This window comes from Heteronotia binoei, chromosome 3, assembly GCF_032191835.1.
Source record: "Heteronotia binoei isolate CCM8104 ecotype False Entrance Well chromosome 3, APGP_CSIRO_Hbin_v1, whole genome shotgun sequence".
In the NCBI taxonomy this organism is placed as follows: domain Eukaryota; kingdom Metazoa; phylum Chordata; class Lepidosauria; order Squamata; family Gekkonidae; genus Heteronotia; species Heteronotia binoei.
The window spans coordinates 186,764,940-186,787,713 of NC_083225.1; the positions used below are offsets into that span (position 1 = coordinate 186,764,940).

General features: G+C 46.9%; 1 protein-coding gene across 5 annotated transcripts in view; it reads left to right on the top strand.

Annotated features, from left to right (window-relative positions):
* TENM4 (teneurin transmembrane protein 4) overlaps nucleotides 1–22,774 on the top strand; it is a 792,728-nt gene that overhangs the window by 68,319 nt on the left and 701,635 nt on the right. For all 5 annotated transcript variants that reach the window (XM_060235003.1, XM_060235004.1, XM_060235005.1 and 2 more), the window contains exon 2: nucleotides 10,508–10,591. The gene's annotated coding sequence lies outside the window, so the exon portion shown is untranslated. The remainder of the gene's footprint in view (nucleotides 1–10,507; nucleotides 10,592–22,774) is intronic.

Below are 22,774 nucleotides of genomic sequence, written 5' to 3' on the forward strand. Positions count from 1 at the left end.
ATCTGGGGACTTTGGGGGTGGAGCCAGGAGACACTGGGGGTGGAACTGGGAACAAAGGTGTGTCAAGCGTGATTGAACTCCAAGGGAGTTCTGGCCATCACTTCTAAAGGGACCGCACACTTTTTAAATGCCTTCCCTCTATTTGGAATAGTGAAGGATAGGGGTACCTTCTTTGGGGGCTCATAGAATTGGACCTCTTGGTCCAATCTTTTTGAAATTTGGGGGGGCGTTTTGAGGAGAGGCACCAGATGTTTTGCTGAAATGTGATGCTTCTACCTCAAAAAAACAGCCCCCCAGAACCCCCAGATACTTACAGATCGATTATCCGGTATACCCTATGAGCCACCCTGAGCCTGCCTTGGCGGGGGAGGGCGGGATATAAAAATAAATTTATTATTATTATTATTATTATTACTATGGGGATTGGTCTCCATAGGATATAATGAAGTGCCCATCAGATGGTACCTTTATGCAGGGCTTTTTTTGTAGCAGGAACTCCTTTGCATATTAGGCCACACCCCTGATCTAGCCAATCCTCCAAGAGCTTACAGGGCTCTTAGTACAGGGCCTACTGGAAGCTCCTAGAGGATTGGCTACATCGGGGGGGGGGGTGTTGCCTAATATCAGGGCTTTTTTGTAGCAGGAACTCCTTTGCATATTAGGCCACACACCCCTGATGTAGCCAATCCTCCAAGAGCTTGCAGGGCTCTTAGTACAGGGCCTACTGTAAGCTTCAGGAGAATTGGTACAATAGGGGTGTGTGGCCTAATATGCAAAGGAGCTCCTGCTACAAAAAAGCTCTGCCTTATGTTTATATGTATCATCAAGTTGTGACCGACTTATGGCAACCCCAGCAAAGGACTTTCAAGGCAAGTGAGATGATGGAAGAGGGAAAATGGGCAAGCTTGACCTAGAGGCATTCCTAGAAGTCAAGGAACATCATTTGATCTGACCTGACCTCACCTGATCTACTAATTCTAGGAGGGCCTCTTTAACTAGTCAGGCTGGTCCTTCTGTTGACCCATTCCTTGGTTATTAGGTAATAACATACAGGTGGTATCTTTGCTTCACCTGCCTGATTCTCTGTCTGGAATCATGACATCTGCCCTATTTCATTATAAGGGTGGAAGGAAAGGAAAGGTCCCCTGTGCAAGCACCAGTCGTTTCCGACTCTGGGGTGACGCTGCTTTCACAACGTTTTCATGGCAGACTTTTCACGGGGTGGTTTGCCATTGCCTTCCCCAGTCATCTACGCTTCCCCCCCCCCCCCAGCCAAGCTGGGGACTCATTTTATCGACCTCGGAAGGATGGAAGGCTGAGTTAGCCTGGAGCCAGCTACCTGAACCAGCTTCCGCTGGGATCGAACTCAGGTCGTGAGCAGAGCTTAGGACTTCAGTACCGCAGCTTTAACACTCTGCGCCACAGGGCTTTTCTTATAAGGGTGGGGGGAGCAATAAGAAGGACATGTCTGTGCTTAACTGGGGACAATTTAATTACAGGAACTTGCTGGGAAATTAATTGGAAATGCAAACATTTCTTCGAATGCATAACGCATATTGTTGGACTTCCAGAGAAAGTGGTTGGGCATTCTGTGAGATAGAATTCTGGGCTAGATGGACCATTGGCCTGATCCAGCAGGGCTCTTCTTATATTCGACCTCTACGCACTGCTCGGCCTCGACCTCTACGCACTGCTATTGGACCTCTAGAGCAGGGGTTGCCAAACTGTGGCTCTTTTACGCATCTTGTGTGGCTCTCTATTGTGTGGCTCTCAAAACCTCCACCACCCTGTGAGAGAGCTTGGGGAAGGCATTTCTCTCTTTAAATGACTTCTCCAAGCCATGCCAGCTGGTGGCTTGGAGAATCCATTTAAAGTTGCTTTCTTTCCACCTCTCCCTCCCCTCATCTATTTGCCTTCCTGTCTTGTGGCTCTCAAAATCGGATGTTCCTGTCTTACAGCTCTTACGTTAAGCAAGTTTGGCCACTCCTGCTCTAGAGGAACTGGTTGGCCACTGTGTGAGACAAGATGCCAAACTAGATAGGTCACTGGTCTGATCCAGAAGAGCTCTTCTGATGTTCTTATATCTATTTCCAATGTGTTCTCTGCAGGCCTAGCTCCTCCTGTGCTCTTTTAGATGAAGCAGCAACTGACCACTGCCAGAAAAACAGTGTGTTGCTTGCTGTAGCAAAATCGCAGTAAAGGTGCCGCCAAGCATACCGCTGAAAAATGCAGTGACATGCAGGCCCATTAACAAGCATCATGTTATGCAACTCATATTGTGGATACTCATGATCTGCACAGACCCAGTTTCAGATATCACTGTGGCCACAAAACTCAGAAGAAGAAGAAGATATTGGATTTATATCCCGCCCTCCACTCCGAAGAGTCTCAGAGCAGCTCACAATCTCCTTTACCTTCCTCCCCACAACAGACACCCTGTGAGGTAGATGAAGATATTGGATTTATATCCCGCCCTCCACTCCGAAGAGTCTCAGAGCGGCTCACAATCTCCTTTACCTTCCTCCCCCACAACAGACACCCCGTGAGGTGAGTGGGGCTGAGAGGGCTCTCACAGCAGCTGCCCTTTCAAGGACAACCTCTGCCAGGGCTATGGCTGACCCAAGGCCATTCCAGCAGCTGCAAGTGGAGGAGTGGGGAATCAAACCTGGTTCTCCCAGATAAGAGTCTGCACACTTAACCACTACACCAAACTTGGTTCTCCTGTCTTACAGCTCTTACAGAAGTAGGCATTGGTTCTCCTGGTGGCTGGAAGAAACAGCAGCCCTGTGTCTCGGTGCCCTTTCTGTACCCCAGTGGAGCTATGTTGGAGAAATGCAGGAGGTGATGACATCACATCACACATTTCTGATATCTCTTCCCCCCCCCCCCCCCACTCCCTCCCAATGCCTTGCACGGAAAGTCAGATGTCTCAATCTATGACAATTACGCCCCTTGGAAAGGAAGAGATCACTGGCATTATGGAGACCTGTGAACTTGGCTGTGTGTCTGTGTGAGTTTGAAGAGCTGCTTCGCACTTGGATGTGTGAAACAGCCCTTAAAATGGAAATTATGAATGCCACAAAGTGATCTTTGCATAGATGGGTGTTGTAAGGGTACAGTCATCCGGCAGCTGTGATAGTCTGCAGTTCCATAATGGACATGCCTTGGTTTGATGTCTGAAGGAACTCTCTTTCTCTTCTGATAGTGTACCTTAAAACACCAAGATGAGTTACCCCATACGCCATTAGTTGTTGTAGATTTTCCGGGCTGTGTGGCCAAGGCCTTGGCATTGTGAGACCTGACGTTCTGCCAGCAACTGTGACTGGCATTCTCAGAGGTGTAACCCAGAAAATGAGTTCTTTCTGGATCAAATTGAGAAGAAGTTGGTAGGCAGGTAATTTTTATCTACTCAGGCAGGTGGGGTAGGGCTGAATCATTCTCTTGCCCTACAATTTACAGCAGCACTACAGATAAGATTAGAATTTAAATAGCCAATCCATATACAAAAGAACCCCCTTCTCCATTAGCATGTCACAGGCCAGGAAGCTCCCACAAGATAATGACTCACCTGCCTGAGCGATGTAAATTACCTGCCTACCAACTTCTTCTCAGTTTGACCCAGAGAGAAACTCCAGTTTTCTGGGATACACCTCTGAGAATGCTAGTCACAGTTGCTGGCAAAGGTCAGGTCTCAGAATACCAAGACCACGGCCACACAGCCTGGAAAATCCGCAACAACCAATGAACTTCAGCCGTGAGAGCCTTTGACGACATACCCCATACTGTTTCTCGCACACAAATGTCTTCTCTCAAGAGAGTTAAAAGCATACATTTTTCTCCTCTCTCAACACATCCTTATTGATACAGTGAAGATTTTAACCCTCACTGGTGATAATGAGTGTAGCTATTAGTATTTTGAAGGTTGCTGGAATCTCTAGTGTGATTTGAAGTTTCTAAGTTCAGGACAATTTTCTCCTTGAGGGTTCCTACCCTGCCGAAGACGTGACTCTCAGACATGAATAACAGGTGCTCTTCAACTCCTGCATGTGTCATGCCAGATTTGAGTTAGGAAGAAGAAAATAAAGAGCCACACCAGTCATAGGAAGAAGAAGATGAAGAAGATATTGGATTTATATCCCGCCCTCCACTCTGAAGAGTCTCAGAGCGGGCTCACAATCTCCTTTCCCTTCCTCCCCCACAACAGACACCCTGTGAGGTAGATGAAGATATTGGATTTATATCCCGCCCTCCACTCCGAAGAGTCTCAGAGCGGCTCACAATCTCCTTTACCTCCCCCCCCCCACAACAGACACCCTGTGAGGTGGGTGGGGCTGGAGAGGGCTCTCACAGCAGCTGCCCTTTCAAGGACAACCCCTGCCAGAGCTATGGCTGACCCAAGGCCATTCCAGCAGGTGCAAGTGGAGGGGTGGGGAATCAAACCCGGTTCTCCCAGATAAGAGTCCAGACACTTAACCACTACACCAAACTGGCTCCGCAGGAGAGTAAAAGAAAAAGGCGAGAGAGTAAAAGAAAAAGAAAAAAGGCCAAGGGCGATGGTGCGAAATCAGGTAATATATGTATATATTTTTGAGATTTCCCCCCTCCCCCAGTTTATTTATACAGCACCAAGCCAACCATAAAAGCCTAATAATTTAAACAAATTTAAACACTGAATGGCAAAATTATCCGTGGTTAAAATAGAATAGTAAAATTAATAGAAGTATCAATAAAATCAAGAGATAGATGCATTTCTCACACAAAGACGAGCATTGCAACGCTTAGCTACCTGTTTTGTGATATTCTGATTGGCATCTGAGAGGAGATAGGCTACCTGAACAGACTCTAGGACAAAGCAGTTGACAAGTGCACCTTTAAGACCAACTATGTTTGAACAGACTGTGTTAGCCCTGGCTTAGCCTTAACCCAAGGGAAAATATATTTAGCACAACGTTTGAATTAGGACCATGGGCACATGTGGAAAAGGGGCTTCGACCTTCTACCTGCGCCATTTTCTTGACGTTCATATATCCTGAGGATGCATTATTGGGCTCATTGAGAAAACTCATGCGTATCTCAGGTAGGGTTGCCAGCCTTCCGGTGGGGCCTGGAGAATCTCCCACTTCTACAACTGATGTCCAGCGGGTGAAGATCAGCTCCCCTGGAGAAAATGGTTGCTTTGAAGGGCAGAATCCATGGCATTGTGCCATGCTGAGGCCCCTCCCCTCCCCAAACCCCGCCTTCTTGAGACTCCACCCCACAGTCTCCAGGTATTTCCCAACGCAGAACTAGTGACCGTGAATCAAGCATAGCTAGGCTTTTCTCTAGCCTTAAAAACTAGAAACTATCAAAAATATGACTTAAATTACTAAGAAAAATAAACAGTGACTTTAATCAGGGGTGAAATTCTAGCTGGAGCTCCTTTGCATATTAGGCCACACCCCCTGCTGTAGCCAGTCCTCCAAGAGCTTACAAGGCTCTTTTTTGTAAGCTCTTGGAGGATTGGCTACGTCAGGGGGTGTGGCCTAATATGCGAAGGAGCTTTTGCTAGAAATTCACAATTGTCTTTACTCTAATAATCAAACCAACAAATCCTCAAGGGATTTAAAGCATCCACGTCCTTCGCCAGGTAATCCACAATCCACACTCCACACTATACTGAAGTTCCAAAATAGTTCCACTGGAAGCCTTCAATGACAGAAATCTTTGAGCGAAGATAGAATATGATCTTCTCAATCATTCATTCCATGCAATTGTCTAAATTGCAGACCATTGGCAGTCTTCCAGTTAAAACATGTAAACTGCAACAGGCTTGCTAGCTATTCTCCTGTTTCCAATCCAAATGTTTTCATCAGGCAATGGGTTATTCATTAAATCCTGTAGTAATAAAGGCTCATTAGGGACCAAGTCTCCAAGGAAATATCTAAACAGGCAACATGCCCAAAATGGCTCAAGACAACTCTCGCTTGATTGTAACTTTTCTCTAGCCTTGGCATCAAGTCCCCCCCCCCCACCCCGGTCTGACATCTGCCTCATCAGGCTCTGCTCCCTGGTTGGTCAAGTCCCATGCCCCGCCCCCTGAGACTCAGGATCTGAGCATCAGGCAATCCTCAATACTTCTGGATTAATTACCTTGGAATATGAGAGTGTAACCTTATCTGTGTGACATATCAAGAAGCGTAGCCATGTTAGTGATTCAACATATTATCAACAACCTATATATAAACAAGCTGGAATGGGTCCAGAGGAGGGCAACAAAGATGGTGAGGGGTCTGGAGACCAAGTCCTATGAAGAAAGGTTGAAGGAGCTGGGCATTTTTAGTCTGGAGAGGAGGCAACTGAGAGATGATACGATCACTATCTTCAAGTACTTGAAGGGCTGTCCTATAGCAGATGGTATGGAATTGTATTCTGTGGCCCCAGAAGGTAGGACCAGAACCAATGGATTGAAATTAAATCAAAAAAGTTTCCGGCTCAATATTAGGAAGACCTTTCTGACTGTTAGAATGGTTCCTCAGTGGAACAAGCTTCCTCGGGAGGTGGTGGGATCTCCTTCGTTGGAGGTTTTTAAACCGAGGCTAGATGGCCATCTGACAGCAATGAGGATCCTGTGAATTTAGGGGGCGGTATTAGTGAGTTTCCTGCATTGTGCAGGAGGTTGGACTAGATGACTCTGGAGGTCCCTTCCAGCTCTATGATTCTAACCAGAAATCCATGCTGGATAGTGACACTTCCCTCACTCAGGCACTGGGGGCTGACCTTTGTTTGCTTACAGACAGCCCCTGTGATACAAAATTGTTGTTCCTAAGTCTGACATTAAAAACCACAACATTTAAAAAACCGTGGAGGAACATTTGAACTTTCTAGGACTTTCAGTTGCTGATCTAAGCATAGTGGTTCTCTTATAAAGGAATTTCAAACAGAGGTTAGAATAGGATTGCCAAGTCCTCTTCATCCCCTAGTGGGGGATAGTTGTGTGCGTGCTGCGCAATAAAATGACATCGCCCGGAAGTGACGTCATCAAAATGGCGGTGCACGTGCGGGGCTGCTTTAGGTGTTTCCAGGAAAACTCTATGGTTTTCCCGGACACTCTAGCCATTTGGGAGGTTAAAACTCTATGGCACCTATTGCACCATAGAGAACATGAGAACATAAGAGAAGCCATGTTGGATCAGGCCAATGGCCTGTCCAGTCCAACACTTTGTGTCACACAGTGGCCAATATATGTGTGTGTGTGTGTGTATACACACACACACACACACACACACTGTGGCTAATAGGCACTGATGGACCTCTGCTCCATATTTTTATCCAATCCCCTCTTAAAGCTGGCTATGCTTGTAGCCGCCACCACTTCCTGGGCACCACTAGGGCACGCTGCCACCACCTGTTCAATTTAGGGGTTCCTAACCGAGAGGAACAGAACTCCAAATCCCCCTTGCCAGTTCTGAGACCTGGCCTCAAGATCCTCTGCCAAACCAGCACCTGATTATGACAGAGACCAAAGTCTTTCTTTGGGAGACCCCTGGAGGATTGGCAACCTTGCCAACTGTATGCCTTCCCCCTTTCCTGGACTCCCCTCTTGCAGTAGCATGGTATAAGGCGGTTGGGGAACCTATGTGGTACAGAGGGACTACCTTTTTAAACAGACAAAATATTTATTTAAAATTTATAACTATATACAGGCATTTTTAAATACAGGGTGAACAGAAGTAATAATTGAAAGTAGGGATAAAACGTTCCTTCTCTCCCCACTATACAACTGGCCCTGACCATACAATCCAGAACCAACTCACCAGTCACCAAGACTCAAATCAAACTCAAACTGACTGTCAGCTTTCCCTATAACTTTTAACTGCCTGTTTCCCTCCAAAATCCTCTAATATAAAACCCAGTTCCCACCCAGAAACTGCTCACCCACCTCAGAAGTGCTGCTTCCAGATGGGAGGGGAGGGGGAAGGAGGAATAGACTAGGCCAAAGCCTTGCCTAGAGTTTAAGACTCCTCTAGCCAACTCCCAGACAAGCTCAGGCCTAAAATGATGTTTCTTCACAATAATGAAGCTCAAAACAATGCAATCCACCTGGACTGAATCAAGACTTAGGTTTCCTGTTTTCTTACCAACGCTGCTTTCTCCATGTCTACGACCCCTCTGCATATCACACCTAATCCAGTCACACCTGCTATTGTCATTCATTTGTTATGATCATTTCCCTGCTGTCATTCAGCATCTGAAATCACTCCACTCTCCCAAGATATAAGAGCATATGGACTCGCATTCTAGCTTTATCTGAAGAAGCGTGCAGTGACTCTTGAAAGTTCACACCCTGCCACAAATTTTGTTAGTCTTTAAGGTGCTACTGGTCTCTTGCTCTTTTTGTATGTGTGTGATAGGGTTGCCAATCTCCAGGTGGGGGCAGGGGATCCCCCGGTTTGGAGACCCTCCCCCCGCTTCAGGGTCATCAGAAAGTGGGGGTAGGGGAGGGAAATGTCTGCTGGGCACCCCATTATTCCCTATGGAGATTTATTCCCATAGAAAATCATGGAGAATTGATCCACGGATATTTGGGGCTCTGGGGGGGGGCTGTTTTTTTTGAGGTAGAGGCACCAAATTTTCAGTACAGCATCTAGTGCCTCTCCCCAAAATATCCCCCAAGTTTCAAAACGATTGGACCAGGGGGTCCAATTCTATGAGCTCCAAAAGAAGGTGCCCCTATCCTTCATTATTTCCTATGGAAGGAAGGCATTGAAAAGGTGTGCCGTCCCTTGAAATGTGATGGCCAGAACTCCCTTTGGAGTTCAATTATGCTTGTCACAGCCTTGATCTTGGCTCCACCCCAGTGTCTCCTGGCCCACCCCCAAAGTCTCCTGGATCCACCCCCCAAAGTCCCCAGATATTTCTTAAATTGGACTTGGCAACCCTAGTGTGTGATATTAGAGTTAGTTCCCCTCACCCTTTCTCCAAATGAAAAATAATTTATCACGTTTGCCTTGATTTTGCCCTGAATCTTGCATCATTTTGTGTCTCATATTAACACCTATGCTTTGCTTCAGCTCTCTCTCTCGCTCTCTCAGTTTGGTGTAGTGACCTTGGGTCAGCCGTAGCTTGATCGATTGATCGTAAGTCAACGATCACCACAAATCAGAAAAATAATTACAAAAGCTAAAAAAAAAGCTAAAATACTTACAAAATATTCAAATATCATACAGAATAACAGTAGGAAATAGGGTATATAAAATAGCAATTAAAATTTGGATTCAGAACATAGTATATCTTTGTGAACTTCAGATGCAATTGAAAAGGACCTCGCACAAGGACCTGTAATCTGTGGGTGCACTCCCGTTAGAAACTTCCTAGTCATCTCAAAATTAGAAAAACTGGAATGGACCTGAAATCTGCTTACTGAGGGACTGATTAACCTTTCCTGTTCTGCCTGGTAAAACTGGCATAAGAGGAGAACACGCTCAACAGTTTCAACGGCCCCTGCTCCACAAGGGCCGACCCTCTCATTCTTAGGTCTCATTTTTTAACCGTCAGCCATAGCTCTCACAGAGCTGTCTTTGAAAGGATAGCTTCTGTGATAACTCTCTCAGCCCTATCTACCTCACAGGGTGTCTGTTGCGGGGGAGGAAAATAAAGGAGATTGTGAGCCGCTCTGAGACTCTTCGGAGTGGAGGGCAGGAAATAAATCCAGTGTCTTCATCTACCTCACAGGGTGTCTGTTGCGGGGGAGGAAAATAAAGGAGATTGTGAGCCACTCTGAGTGAAAGGCAGGGTATAAATCTAATTCCTCCTCTTCCTCCTTCGCCTTCTCTCTCTCTCTCTCTCCCTCTCTCTCTCTCCCTCTCTCTCTCTCTCTCTCGTTGGTTCTGTAACCCAGCCAGTTGATTTTCTTGACTCATTCTGTGTAGTCCAACTTGAGGCCCAGCTAGAACGGTGGGCTATGAACAATGCAAATAAAATACATAAATTTTCTAACCCTTGTAGAGAAAAATAATTCAAAACATTAGGATCATCTTAAAGGAAAAACAAATAGATCTGTAGTTCAGATCAATTCCGGTTTTGGAATCAAGATGTGTCAGGTTTCGTAAACATCTGACGCTCACCCGTTTCTTCTTCCCCCATCCCGAGATTATAAATCCAAACTTCCACCCCGGAGGCCTGGGAATTCCTTGCCAAAATAAACTGAATATGCTGAACTTTTCACAACATTCTATAATACTTAGCTTGTTGCACGCCGCCACATCCACCCGCTCTAAGCATCAAGACTTTAATGAACATACAACCTCGTGTAATCCCGAGAGTCGTAGTTTCCCCCCATACAAGATTGCTCTTATATAACGCAGCTGCATGAGCCTTTTTCAAAAAAAATTCTTGGCTTCCGCCGAAGGCATCCCCCGTTGCTGCGATGATTATTATTATCACAAGCTTGGTGGGTTTTTTTTTTCCCTTGCCAAGAAATAATTAAAAAGACTGACCTCTTCGTTGTATCCTTGTTTTGTTTCAACAGGTAAACTGCAATTAGCGCACGTCCGGGTTAAGACTGCATACTTCAAGGATCACTTGATGGATTACTCCTAGATATTTCCAACAGGTAAATAAACCCCCCTGTTGAATTTTAATGCCGGTTTCGCACACCTAACGGTGCTCTTGCTTGTTTGATTTCGGGGAGGAGGCCGAGAGGGACCTCGAAAGTTGTGAATCAGGAGGTTGTGAGATTGCTGGGATGTGTTGGAAAGGGAGTGGCCGATTCAGGGGCATTGGGGAACATTCCTAGAGAGTCTAGAGAGAATGGCGCAGAATGGTGCTTGGTCACAGTAGTCAATGGAACTTCCAGATTCGGACGCAGTACATCTTTGAATGGCAGATGCATGGGACAAAACAACAGGGGAGGAAACTGGTCTGTGAGCTTGAAAGAGGCATCTAGGGAGGAAAGGCAGTATGGCATAGCCCTGGGGTGGCCCAACTGTGACTCGAGAGCCACATGTGGCTCTTTCACACATATTGTGTGGCTCTTGAAGACCCCATTGGCCAGCTTGGAGAAGGCATTTCTCTCTTTCAATCACTTCTCCAAGCCAAGTCAGCTGGTGGCTTGAAGAATGTATTTAAAATTGTGGCTCTCCTGACAAAAATATGTAATCTTTCATTGAAATCTGCCTCCGTTCCTGAGGACTGGAAGGTAGCAAATGTCACCCCCATTTTTAAAAAGGGTTCCAGAGGAGATCCGGGAAATTACAGGCCAGTCAGTCTGACTTCAATACCGGGAAAGTTGGTAGAAAGCATTATCAAGGACAGAATGAGTAGGCACATTTATGAACACAAGTTATTGAGGAATACTCAGCATGGGTTCTGTAAGGGAAGATCTTGCCTCGCTAACCTGTTACCGTTCTTTGAGGGGGTGAACAAACATGTGGACATGTTCCAGAAAGCTTCCAGCAAGCTTTTGATAAAGTTCCTCATCAAAGGCTCCTTAGTAAGCTCGAGAGTCATGGAATAAAAGGACAGGTCCTCTCATGGATCAAAAACTAGCTATAATAGAAAGCAGAGAGTGAGTGTAAATGGGCAGTTTTCACAGTGGAGGACGGTAAACAGTGGGGTGCCGCAGGGCTCAGTACTGGGTCCCATGCTCTTTAACTTGCTCATTAATGATCTGGAGTTGGGAGTAAGCAGTGAAGTGGCCACGTTTGCAGATGACACTAAATTGTTCAGGGTGGTGAGAACCAGAGAGGATTGTGAGGAACTCCAAAGGGATCTGTTGAGGCTGGGTGAGTGGGCGTCAACGTGGCAGATGAGGTTCAATGTGGCCAAGTGCAAAGTAATGCACGTTGGGGCCAAGAATCCCAGCTACAAATACAAGTTGATGGGTTGTGAACTGGCAGCGACTGACCAAGAGAGAGATCTTGGGGTCGTGGTATGGCGCTGAAAATGTCAAGACAGTAGGAAGGGAATTGAAAAATCAGCCAGTATCATAATGCCCCTGTATAAATCGATGGTGCGGTCTCATTTGGAACACTGTGTACAATTCTGGTCACCGCACCTCAAAAAGGATATTATAGCATTGGAAAAAGTGCAGAAAAGGTCAACTAGAATGATTAAAGGTTTGGAACACTTTCCCTATGAAGAAAGGTTAAAACTTTTGGGGCTCTTTAGCTTGGAGAAACGTCAACTGCAGGGTGACATGATAGAGGTTTACAAGATAATGCATGGGATGGAGAAAGTAGAGAAAGAAGTACTTTTCTCCCTTTCTCAAAATACAAGAACTCATGGGCATTCAATGAAATTGCTGAGCAGTCAGCCCAAAACGGATAAAAGGAAGTACTTCTTCACCCAAAGGGTGATTAACATGTGGAATTCACTGCCACAGGAGGTGGTGGCTATGCTACAAGTATAGCCAGCTTTAAGAGGGGATTGGATAAAAATATGGAGCAGAGGTCCATCAGTGGCTATTAGCCACAGTATATATATGTGTATATGTATGTATGTGTGTGTGTGTGTATAGACATACATACACATACATACATATATTGGCCACTGTGACACAGAGTGTTGGACTGGATGGGCCATTGGCCTGATCCAACATGGCTTCTCTTATGTTCTTATGTGACACAGAGTGTTGGACTTGATGGGCCATTGGCCTGATCCAACATGGCTTCTCTTATGTTCTTATGTGACACCGAGTGTTGGACTTGATGGGCCATTGGCCTGATCCAACATGGCATCTCTTATGTTCTTATGTGACACAGATTGTTGGACTTGATGGGCCATTGGCTTGATCCAACATGGCATCTCTTATGTGCTTATGTGCCACAGAGTGTTGGACTTGATGGGCCATTGGCCTGATCCAACATGGCTTCTCTTATGTTCTTATGTGACACAGAGTGTTGGACTTGATGGGCCATTGGCCTGATCCAACATGGCATCTCTTATGTTCTTATGTGACACCGAGTGTTGGACTTGATGGGCCATTGGCCTGATCCAACATGGCTTCTCTTATGTGACACAGAGTGTTGGACAGGATGGGCCATTGGCCTGATCTAACATGGCTTCTCTTATGATCTTAAGTTAAAGTTGCTTTCTTTCCACCTCTCCATTCCTCCTCCATCTATTTTCCTTCCTTCCTCCTTCTTTCCTTCCTTCCTTTCTCCTTTCCTCTCTCCCTCCCTTCCTTCCTCCCTCCCTCCCTCCCTCCCCTTCCTCCCTCCCTTCCTTTCTCTTCTCCCTCCCCTCCCTTCCTTCCTTCCTTCCTTCCTTCCTTCCTTCCTTCCTTCCTTCCTTCCTTCCTTCCTTCCTTCCTTCCTTCCCCCCAACATTACATTCATAACTTGCAGCTCTCAAACATCTGATGTTTATTCTATGCGGCTCTTATATTAAGCGAGTTTTTCCACCCCTGGCATAACCCAGTTCCGTTAGATCTTGGAAGCTAAGCAGAGTCAGCTCTTGGATGGGAGACCACCAAGGAAGGGTCTGCAGAGGAAAGCAATTGCAAACTGCCTCTCAGTTGCCTTGAAAGCCCCTTGCTGGGGTCTCCGGAAATCACTCGCAGCTCGGCTCTGCAAGGGAAGGCAAAGGCAAACCACCTCTGCTTCTCACATCACTTCTGGGGTCACCAGACGTCAGTTGCAATTTGACAGTACGTATGTAGAAACGCCAAATGCAAAAGCACCTCTGCTGGTCACTTGCCTTGGAAGCCCTGTGCAGAGGTTGCCATAAGTTCACAGAGTTGGAAGGGACCTCCAGGGTCAACTAGTCCAACCCCCTGCACAATGCAGGGAACTCACAAACACCTCCCCCTAAATTCACAGGATCCCCATTGTTGTCAGATGGCCATCTAGCCTTTTTAAAAAACCTCCAAGGAAGGAGAGCCCACCACCTCCCGAGGAAGCCTGTTCCACTGAGGAAGCGCTCTAAACACAAACACCTCCCCCTAAATTCACAGGATCTCCATCGCTGTCAGATGGCCATCTAGCTTCTGCTTAAAAACCTCCAAGGAAGGAGAGCCCACCACCTCCCGAGGAGGAAGCCTGTTCCACTGAGGAACCGCTCTAACGGTCAGGAAGTTCTTCCTAATGTTGAGCCAGAAACTTTTGATTTAATTTCAACCCCTTGGTTCTGGTCCTACCTTCTGTGGCCACAGAAAACAATTCCACACCATCCTCTATAGGGGATGGGACGGTGGCTCAGTGGTAGAGCATTTGCTTGGGAAGCAGAAGGTCCCAGGTTCAATCCCTGGCATCTCCAAAAAAGGGTCCAGGCAAATAGGTGTGAAAAACCTCAGCTTGAGACCCTGGAGAGCCACTGCCAGTCTGAGAAGACAATACTGACTTTGATGGGCCAAGGGTCTGATTCAGTATAAGGCAGCTTCATATGTTCAATATGTTCAATAGGACAGCCCTTCAAGTACTTAAAAATGGTGATCATATCACCTCGCAGCCGCCTCCTCTCCAGGCTAACATCCCCAGCTCCTTCAACCTTTCCTCATAGAATTTGGTCTCCAGACCCCTCACCATCTTCATCGCCTCCTCTGGACCCGTTCCAGCTTGTCTATATCCTTCTTAAAATGTGGTGCCCAAAACTGAACACAAGACTCCAGGTGAGGTCTTACCAGAGCAGAATAAAGCGCTACCATCACTTCACGTGATGATCCTGCCCAAAATCGCATTTGCGATTTGATCCAGCCCAAAATTGCATTTGCCTTTTTAGTCACTACATCACACTGTTGACTGATGTTCAGCATATGGTCCACTAAGACCCCTAGATCCTTTTCACACATGCTCCTGCTAAGACAAGTCTCCCTCATCCTATTAACCATGCACTGGATTTTTCCTACCTAAATGCAGAACTTTACATTTATCCCTGTTAAAACTCATTTGATTGGTCTTAGCCCAGTTTTCCAGCCTGTCGAGATCATGCTGTATCCTGTTTCTGTCTTCTACTGTGTTTGCAACCCCTCCCAATGTAGTACCATCTGCATATTTAATAAGCATTCCCTCTATTCCTTAATCCAAATCATTTATAAAGACATTGCAACTTGACAGTGCTTAGAGGTATCTGGGTTTCCACCGACGGAAAACGGAAAGTCTGAAAAAATGGATCTTGGTTTGACCCAGCAAGTTGAGGTTTTTAAATATATCTCTTGATAGAATAGTTAGGAGCAGCAATCAAGGACAGGCTAGGAAGTTTTGGCCACAGCTGAGATAGCTTGCAGTGCCATCCTAAACAAAGTTATGCTCTTCCTATCTCATTGACTGCATTGGATGTACAAGGATATAGCTCTGCTTAGGATTGCACTATTTGTGGTGCATGGCGGATCCTTATTGAAAGGGGCGCTTGACATAAATTAAGAACTTTGTGCCTTGTGTATGGATTTTTTTTTACTAGCAAGAGCTACGCTACTTATTGATTGGTTTGATTTCTGTTCTGCTCTATCCCAAGCACTCAGATCATATCGCAGCAGTTTTTCAAATGCATTTCTGTCTCCAAAGAGCTTACGATCTCAATAAGTTCTGATCAGATGGATCAGAGCAGTGGTGAATCTGTTCCAGCAATCTGTCTCACAGAGTGGCCAACCGGTTCCTCTGGAGGGCCAACAACAAGGCATAGAGGCCCCTGATATTGAGAACATAAGGGACGGTGGCTCAGTGGTAGAGCATCTGCTTGGGAAGCAGAAGGTCCCAGGTTCAATCCCCAGCATCTCCAAAAAAGGGTCCAGGCAAATAGGTGTGAAAAACCTCAGCTTGAGACCCTGGAGAGCCGCTGCCAGTCTGAGAAGACAGTACTGACTTTGATGGACCAAGGGTCTGATTCAGTATAAGGCAGCTTCATATATTCATATATAAGAACAGCCCTGCTGGATTAGACCAGTGGTCCATCTAGTCCACCATCCTGTCTCACACAGTGACTGACCAGTTCCTCTGGAGGACCAACAAAACAGGGCACAGAGGCTGAGGCCTTTCCATAATATTAAGAACATCAGAAGAGCCCTGCTGGATTAGACCAGTGGTCCATCTAGTCCAGCATCCTGTCTCACACAGTGGCCAACCAGTTCCTTTGGAGGGCCAACAACAGGGCATGGAGGCCGAGGCCTTCCTAAGAACATCAGAAGAGCCCTGCTGGATCAGACCAGTGGTCCATCTAGTCCACCATCCTGTCTCACACAGTGGCCAACCAGTTCCTCCGGAGAGCCAACAACGGGGCATGGAGGAGGCTGAGACCTTTCCCTGAGGTTGCTTCCTCAAAGGCAACCTCAGGGAAAGGCCTCAGCCTCTATACCTAGCGAATCTGGTTGGCCACTGTGTGAGACAGGATGCTGGAGTAGTGTACCACTTGTCTGATCCAGCAGGGCTGCTCTGATATTAGGGGAAGGACTCGGCCTTCTCTGCCCTGTTGTTGGCCCTCTAGAGGAATTGGTTGACCACTGTGTGAGAGAGGAGGCTGGACTAGATGAACCACTAGTCTGACTCAGCAGGGGTTTTCTTGTGACTTTAGGTTCAGGTCCCACCTAGAGGTTGACTAATAAGGAAAAAAACACGGTGAGGTTGAACTGCTAGTGCCCGAAGAGTAATTGACAAGACGTTTGCATGTATAGTTCATATTGAGCACAGGTTCCAGGAGCAATTACTGCTGATTAAGAACATAAGAGAAGCCATGTTGGATCAGGCCAATGACCCATCCAGCCCGTGTCACATTGATTGTACACGGCTTCGTGCTGCTTGGGAGAACCAACTGGGCCCTGTGAAACGGACCACTCTGTTTTAAGCACATTGAATGAGCACTGGTTCCAGAATTATTTAATAATTGTCGGACGAAGGATGCCACCGAAACACGCCCTCTACCGGAAGCGTGTCACTTTCAGTTTTTCATATTCTGGAGAAGAATGCCAGCATCCTTAGAGTACTTAGTGTACTGTTCAGGGGTGGCCAAATGTAGCTCTCCAGATGTTTTTTTGCCTACAATTCCCATCAGCCCCAGCCAGCATGGCCAATGGCTGGGGCTGATGGGAGTTGTAAGCAAAAAAACATCCGGAGAGCTACCGTTGGCCACCCCTGCTGTATATAATTAATTTGTCTGTTAGTGGATTCTATATCCTTACCAGTGGTTGTACTTGATGTATGTATTTATATACTATATCCTTAAAAACGAATTCTGTATGAAGTCATGCGTGTATGTAATTGAGCTACTGTGTAGTTCTCTATAAAATTTATTAATAAGCAATTCATTAGAGCTAGCATTGTCCAGTCGTCGTTGCACTGTGCATCATTTTGTATAACTCGGTTTTCTCTAGGCTTTCCATCTGGAGGTTGGCATTCCTAAGACTACCTGTTCCTTTTGCACGTGTTGAATCTCACCCCAGAATCCTTCCCCCCCCCCCCCATCTCCATACAAACAGGATGCAAGACTTGGTTGTTTATATTTTGTTTTTCCTAGAATTTCTGGGGTGCTTCCACCCTCCCCCCCCCCCGAGTGTTAGGCTGCAAACTGGGCAATTTTCAATTTAGCATTTCCAGAACCGTCTTGCGGGGCAGCTGCACTGCAAGAGGCACCAGCGAGAAGACACGCTCCCTTGCTCCGTGTCTGAACGGGAGCCACTCGTTTGCTAAATGCCACGTAATTACGTCGCCTTACATCTGTCAAACAGTTGTTAAGGTGTGAGCTCTTAAGAACCTACACGGGCCCGTCGCGTCCCTTCCTTCCCTTGACAATCCGGGTAAACATCTGTTCGTTCTCTTATTTATAGCAGCTTTTCTAAAAAGGTATTTAGAAACGGCTTTCATTCCCCCCCCCCACTTTGGGTTTTCACGAGAAAGAGCGATGCTGGTGGAAGCTTCTGGGTGTGACTACGTGCCATTCGTTGTTGGTTTCTCCTGGTTAAAAAGGAGAGATTAGAAGGAGAAGAGGGGCTTTCATGACTGGGTAAAGAAGAAAGTAAAGGGGGGACGTCTTAGGCCAAAGGTGACTCTTTCACACATATTGGCTGATTCTGCACGACATGCCTGCGTCGGTATTCAGCCGGGTCTGTTTCCCCTGACTCAGATTATTTATTTCTGCACCACAGCCTCCCCACCCAGTACATCCCTGGGATTGGTTTCTGCACTTATCCCAGAACATTCCCTGTCACTCTTCACTGTTTCATCACTAAAATCTCCTCCTCCTGGTTTTTTTCCCCATTGGAAGCGTGGTTTTGATACAACCTGACCAATTGTCAGCAACCTTACGGGCTGCATTGTTTTATGTGCTTGCTTTAAACCAGCATGCTGATTGGCTGTCTTTGTTGCCGCCAGTGCTTGAAACGCTTTGCTTTCAATAACATCCAAGCGGGCAGCCGTGTTGGCCTGAAGCCGTTGAACAAAGCAGGAGTCAAGTGGCACCTTTAAGACCAACCGATTTTTATTTAGAACGTAAGCTTTCGTGTGCTCTTAAGCACACTTCATCAGACGAGGAATCCGGCACAGTGAGCAAAGCCATACGTAGCTGAGCAGAGCCATACATAGCTGGTAGGCAGTGGCCCAGAATGCAACATGGTACAGATTTAAGAACCAATGACAGTGAAGTCAAATTATCTGGTAGGCAGCGGTTTAGAATGTAAAATGGTACAATGACAGAATAGTACAATTAACAAATTGAGCAAACCTTTGATCTGAGTAGCATGAGCATGCGAAAGCAACAAAACAGCAGTATGCAGTAAAATTAACAAACTGAGCAAACCTTTGAACTGAGTAGCATGAGCATGCGAAAGCAACAGAACAGCAGTATGCCAAAATGTGAGATTGCCTGTCAACGACAATGGGAGATGGGTTCAATATATGTAATGGGATAAGCAACCAAAGTCCCTGTTTGAGTGTGTCAATACAGCTAAAAGAGAAATACATTGGATAGTGATGTTCTTGTCCACCTAATTTACTTTTTAACATGTAAACATAATTCTCGTTTGCCATAGGAAAAAAGGAATACAATAAAATATAGTGAAAATGGGTAAAGCATGTGTAATGAGATATACAGCCAATATCCCCATTTTGAGTATGTCAATACAAATAATTATACTGATACACAATTCTTTTAGAATGGCAAACTAGAATTATATTTAGAATGACAAACTAGAATTATGAAACGGTGTGTGTGTCGTGTGTGTGTGTTTGTGCATGGCCGTATGTTGTTTGCAGCCATGGCACAGCAGTTTTTTGCGGTTGCATTGAGCGAAATTATGTTGTCATCAGGGCTGTAGCCATGGGGGTGGGGCACGGCCCCTCTATTAACCCCCTCCTTCTCCCTGTAGGGTCCCTCCGTTCAATGCCCCCTCCGCCAGCCTGCCGCTGCCACCCATTCCTTCCCTTTGCACCCACCCCCCGCGTACCGCCCACTGTCGCGGCTTGCGTCTCCTTCACCAGCTTGCCGCCACCGCTACCACCACCCGCCCCTCCTTTCCCATCTCTTCCCTTTGCCTCCCCCACGCGATCGCGGCAGGGCCCAAGCGCCACGCGCTGTCGTTGCGCAGTGGGGGAAGGCGAAAGGAAGGAATGGGAAAAGAGAGGCGGGTGGCAGTAGCGGCGATGAGCCGGCGAAGGAGGCACAGGCCGCAGCGGCGGGCAAGTGAGCGGTGCGCTCGGGGGGTGCAAAGGGAAGGGGAAGGAGGGGTGCACGGCGGTAGCGGCGGGCTGGTGAAGGAGGCGGCGGGCAGGTGGTGCAGTGGGGAGGGAGGGAAGGGAAAGGAGAGAAACTCGTGGAGTTTGTGGAAAGGGGTCCTCCATGCAAATGGGGCCATCTGGCCCCGTGGCCCCCCCACCACCAAATGTATTACTTCGGGGGCCCCTCCACCCAAAATTTTCTGGCTACGGGCCTGGTAGTTACACAAATGAGGAATGATTTTTTTTTTTTAAAGGTTGTCGGGTCACAATAGGCATGTCAGAAAAAGAGGAGGGATGGAGGGCATGATCACCAAGACAGGGACAGGAAAAATAGACCCGAATGGAAGAGTTCTGCTCACACTGCCAACAGCTGGATCAAAATGGAAGCACCTTGAAAAAGAGGAGTTCAGAAAACCCGCAATAAGCTTTGCAGAAACCGTATCAAAACCCTGTTCCGGATCAACATGTGTGGAACTCTTTCCAAACTCTGAAATGTTTTGTCAGCATGCTCCAGGGCAAGAGACTGTTCAGAATCAGCCTCTTGTGTGGCTCTTGGAGACCCCATCGCCCCACTGACTTGCTTGGAGAAGGTATTTCCATCTAGGAAGGAAGGAAGGAAAATAGATGGGGGAGAGGTGGAAAGAAAGCAACTTTAACTTCAAAGGCATTCTCCAAGCTGCTGGTTGGCTTGGCTTGGAAAAGTGATTTAAAGAGATGATTGCCTTCTCCAAGTTGGCAGTGGGGGCTTTGAGAGGCACACAATCCAATTCTTCTTCTTCTTCTTACAGATTATAGATCTCATTGCATCTGGCCTTCCATTATACCCCATAAGTGCGACAAAAGTGCCGAATTTGGATACAGTTATTCCAGGCTCACGCACGCTTGGGCCGCCTCCTCTCCCCGATTGCTAACTGGATTTCAGCCATATCTCTTTGACATTTTCTGATTCCCCCCCCCCTCCGGTTTTCCTCCACTCTGGCAAGCTCTTTCATACAGTTGCAGTCGGGAGAGGATATGATTTCACGCCCTGGAACAAATTGATGTACTACGGCGGCTAGTGGGGCGACGATCCTGTCATTATGCTATTGGCAAAGGGGGAAAAAAGAGACAACTTCATGTTAGAGTGCAGGTAATAGACTTTCCCCTCAGTAAACTACATCTGTCACCAGCTATTAATGAAAAGAGCACCAGCAGTTATCTGAGTGGGCTCTCGGCGTCAAAATAGTATCATCCCCTCCCCTCTTTGCTCTTCGTCAACTGTAATAAGGTGGCTCGGTTCGACAGGCCCGCCCCTCCCGAGAGAAATCCCAGTATTTTGACAAATGCAAGCAAATTAGAGCTTCACCTCCTACCCTGGTAAAATAAAATAACTATTATTGATGCAATTTTTGCGAGGGCTGACTCAAACACAGAGGGAGATGCTAACCTCAGTGGGCTTGGTAGATGATCTGATAATGCTGTGCTGCAGAAGACTTGAGCTGTATCAGTTCAGTTGCCAGGCTTCCAGTGTTACTTATTTTATTTAGTAGATTTATAGTCCACCTTTCCCCATAATGGGCTCAGGGTGGATCACAAACACAATAAGCCAATAAAACAGTAAAACCCAACAATAAAATCATAAAACCATAAAACAATCAATAAACAATCAATTTATGCGGCATGAACGGTGCAGTGTGCATTACAGGCTACAATACAGAAAGCCTAGGTATCATAGATCTCACAGCTATTGGCCCGCTATCTAGCAGTCCGAGTAGTTGATTTCCAGGCTTCAAAGATCAGTTCCCCTGGAGAAATGTCCCCCGCCCGCCCTCTTTTTGGGCGGGAAGACTCTATGGTGTTTTACCCTGATGAGGCCCCTCCCCTCCCAAACTCCGCCCTCCCCAGGCCCCACCCCCAAATCCCGAGGAATTAATTAGTCCAGAGCTGGGACACTCTATCGGTGACTTTGCTGGAAGACTGCAGGGAGCCTTCTATGAGAAACGGGATACAAAAAGAATAATATATATATTTTTAAAAAATCAGCCAAAGTTGCTCACAAATACACTGATCCGGTGAGCCGTACGTGTGTGTTTGTGCGTGTACACCTGTTGCAGGACTGTTCACACAACCATCAGATCAGAAGTCACTTGGACAAACTATGCTTTGTAGCTACGGTTGCCAGCCTTCAGTTTGGGGCCTGGAAGTCTTCTGGAATTACAGGTGATCTTCAGGTGACAAGAGATCAGCTCCCTGGGAGAAAATGGCTGCTTTGGAGAGTGGACTCAATGGTTAGGGTGCCAGTCCCCAGGCGAGGGCAGGGAATACTCCAGTTTGGAGGCCCTCTCCCTGCTTCAGGGTCATCAGAAAGTGGGGATGGGGGAAATATCTGCTGGGCACTCCATTATTCTCTGTGGAGACCGATTCCCATAGGGTATAATGGAGAATTGATCCATAGGTATCTGGGGCTCGGGGGGGTGCGTTTTTTGAGATAGAGGCACCAAATTTGCAGCATAGCATCAAGTGCCTCTCCTCAAAAGACCCTCCAAGTTTCAAAAGGATTGCACCAGGGGGTCCAATTCTATGAACCCCAAAGGAGGTGTCCCTAACCTTCATTATTTCAAAGAGATGGAAGGCATTCAAAAGGTGTGCAGTCCCTTTAAATGTGATGGCCAGAACTCCCTACGGAGTTCAGTTATGCTTGTCATACCCTTGTTCCTGGATACACCCTGATGTCTCCTGGCTCCGCCCCCAAAGTCTCCCGGCTTTGCCTCTGTGGCCTGTTTTTGGGCCTCCTGTAGGATTGCTGATCCCCAGGTGGGGGGCAGGGGAACCCCCAGTTTGGAGGCCCTCCCCGCTTCAGGGTCATCAGAAAGCCGGCCAATGGCTGGGGCTGATGGGAGTTGTAGGCAAAAAACATCTGGAGAGCTACCGTTGGCCACCCCTGCTATAAGCTATAATGGAAAATTGATCTGTGGGTATCTGGGGCTCCGGGGGGGGGGCTGTTTTTTGAGGCAGAGGCACCGAATTTTCAGCATAAAATTTGTTGCCTCTCCTCAACCCGCCCCCCCCCAGACACATTTCAAAAAGATTGGACTGGGGGGGTCCAATTCTATGAGCCTTAAAAGAAAGTGCCCCTATCCTTCATTATTTCCTATGGAGGGAAGGCATTTAAAAGGAGC